The 3,263-nt window shown below is 39.8% G+C and overlaps 1 pseudogene; it reads right to left on the minus strand.

Moving 5' to 3' along the window:
* Positions 1-484: 484 nt before the first annotated feature.
* Positions 485-2,187, minus strand: LOC129485299 (olfactory receptor 7E24-like; annotated as a pseudogene).
* Between the last annotated feature and the right edge of the window lie 1,076 nt (positions 2,188-3,263).

Here is a 3,263-nt window from a genome sequence, read left to right on the forward strand (position 1 = left end):
TTATAAAGAAATTCCACATGAACTGTGGAAAAGGATGTGAATTTGATGTACAGTATGTCCTGACTTAACATCTTTGAAAGTCTCTTGGAAACTGCACCTTTAAGCAAAATTATGTGTAGTGAAACCAAGGTATTCCTCATCAACATTATAACTAAACAACTTTGGAGAAACCATTGGTGTTGGAGGACCTGCTGTACATTGTTTCCATAAAGTCAATTTTCAGGGAATTACAAAATTACAAAATGAATTACTTCCTGTATATAAAAAGATGGTTGTGATTTCACCTGGACTACAGGGTTATTGCTGAGAAACTAAAGGAGGCAGCCCAGATATAGAGGATTCAGTCATGATGTTTATGCTAAACAAAGGATCCCAGAATACTCACCCATTCCAGTTAAAGGCATAACAAAGAAAGCAATATTCACATAGGAAATGTGGAAAGGAATAAAAGCCATCAAGCAACAAAAATAATGTGACCAAGGGGTTAGGATTTGCAGATGTACAGATTTAATGTGGTTGCCCTTCCTTACACAAGAAAAAGGATGGAACAGATCATGAGATTCGACTGTTCTGCTGCGCAGCCTCCACAGGGCACTATGAATGTCCGTTTCTCAGGCTGTAGATGAAAGGGTTCAGCATGGGGGTGACCACAGCATACATCACTGACGCCACCACACCATTCCTGGGGGATGATGACACAGCTGAAGTCAGGTACACGCCAATGCCTGTTTCATAAAATGCAACAACTGCCAGGTGAGAGCCACAGGTGGAGAAGGCTTGATACTTCCCATCTGACGATGGAATTCTCGGAATGGAGGAGACAATTTTATACTAAGACAAAAGGATCCCTGAAATGGGAAGAAAACCAAATATAGGGCTATCTAAATATATAATATGTTATCGATGATGCTGTCAGAACAGGCAAGGTTGAGAAGTTGAGACGGGTCACAGAAAAAATTAGAGATTTCCATTCTTGAAGAAGGTGAATTGTAACACAATCCAGCTGTGTAGCTGGGAATCCAACAGGCTAAGGAAAAAAGACAACAAAACTAAGAAGACACAGAGGTGAGGATTCACGATGACTGGATAGTGCAGGGGGTGACAGATGGCCACAAATCGGTCATAGGCCATCAGAGTCAGGAGCATGTCTTCTATACATGCAAAAAGGACAAAGAAAGACATCTGTGTCAGGCAGCCTGCATAAGAGATGGCTCTGCTATGCGACTGCATGTCCACAATCATCTTGGGAACCATGGCTGAGGTGAAAGTGATGTCAGCCCAGGACAGGTTGGAGAGGAAGAAGTACATGGGGTTGTGGAGGTGGGAGTCAAAGCTGCCAGCCAGGATGATGAGCAGGTTCCCCAGCACCATGACCAGGTACATGGACAGGGACAGCCCAGCGAGGAGGGGCTGCAGTTCTGGATCCCCTGAGAATCCCAGGAGGAGGAATTCTGAGACATCTGTGAGATTCTGTGGCTCTGTGTGACTTGGACACCTTGAGAAGAAAAGAGGATTGGAAAAATAAAAGATAAAAACCAGCCCTTAATGCTGTGTGTATATTTTGGATGCAAGCAATTCACAAGGAACATTTTCACGCTTGAGGACCATACACCCTCAGCAATATTTCTCAGTTGTGACAAACCCAAAAATCTCAGAATTATTACATGATTTACTCTTTTGCTATTCGACTCGTTCTGTACCTACCTACTTTAGAGAAAATCCACCGAAGAATGTTAGAAGACCAAAATGTGACATGTAACAAATCCATGATCTCAGTAAAATATGGCCTACTGTTTTTAGAAAAAATAAAATACAATAAAAATTGTTCTTCTCTCTTTAAGAAGATCTCAGTCTAATTGGAAGAAATTAAGAAGCAGTGAAATATACTTTATTTTATTCTGACACTGTGCTACAAATTCCTTTGATGTAGAATATTTAAAAGGACGATACAAGAGCTAGGACCACATTATCTAAAAACGAAATCGAACCTTATAGTTCTTAATCAGAAGACCTTTTAACTTGCCAGTTACTTTTCATATTTATTATCATCCTTAGGTTTTCTGACATCATTTCTTCATAAAAGTACATGCACACTCAAATATGGGAGCTGTATTTCCAAATTAATTGAATATATAACTCTTGGCTGAGCACGATAGCTCACACCTGTAATCCCAGCACTTTGTGAGGCTGAGGCTGGTGGATCACCTGAGGTCAGGAGTTCCAGACCAGCCTGGCCAACACGGTGAAACCCCGTCTCTAGTAAAAATACGAAATTAGCCAGGAGTGGTGGCGGGCGCCTGTAACCCCAGCTACTCAAAAGGCTAAAGCAGGAGAATCCTTTAGAACCTGGGAGGAGGAGGTTGTACAGCCTGTGATACTATTTTTGATATCCTAAGGAAATATTGCTCCTAATATCATAGTGGGTGTACACCCTGTGATATTAATTGTAATATGCTAGGGAGATATTACTCCTAATATTACAGCGGCTGTACACCCTGTGATATTATTCCTAATATCTTATGGAGATATAACTCCTGATATCAAAGTGAGTGTACACCATGTTTGTACACCCTGTGATATTATTTATTATCACCTTGTGATATTATTTATTATATATTATTATTGAAAAATATTACTGCTAATATCACAGTTGGTGTACACCCTGTGAAATTATTCATAATACTCTAGGAAGATATCACTCCTAGTATCATAGTGGGTGTTCACCCTGTGACATTATTCATAGTAACCTAAGGAGATATGACTCCTAATATTACGGTGGGTATACACTCTGTGATATTATTCATAATGCCCTAGGAAGATACTATGAATAATATCAAAATGGGTGTATACCTTTTGTGTACACTCTGTGATATAATTCGTAATATCCCAGAGAGATATTTCTCCTAATATCACAGTGGGTGTACACTCTGTGAAATTATTCATAGTATCCTAAAGAGATATTGATCCCAGTATCACAGTGGGTGTACACCCTGTGATATCACTCGTAATATCCTAGGGAGATATTACTTCTAATATCACAGTGGCTGTACACTCTGTGATATTATTTGTAATATCCTAGGGAGATATTACTCCTAATATTACAGTGGGTGTACAATATGTGTGGACACCCTGTGATGTTATTCATAATATTATAGGAAGAAATTACTCCCAATGTCACAGTGGGTGTACACCATGTGTGTACACCCTTTGATGTTATTCGTAATATCCTTGGGAGATATTGCTCTTAATGTCACCGTGGGTGT

The sequence above is a fragment of the Symphalangus syndactylus genome, chromosome 6 (genome assembly GCF_028878055.3).
Source record: "Symphalangus syndactylus isolate Jambi chromosome 6, NHGRI_mSymSyn1-v2.1_pri, whole genome shotgun sequence".
Lineage (NCBI taxonomy): Eukaryota > Metazoa > Chordata > Mammalia > Primates > Hylobatidae > Symphalangus > Symphalangus syndactylus.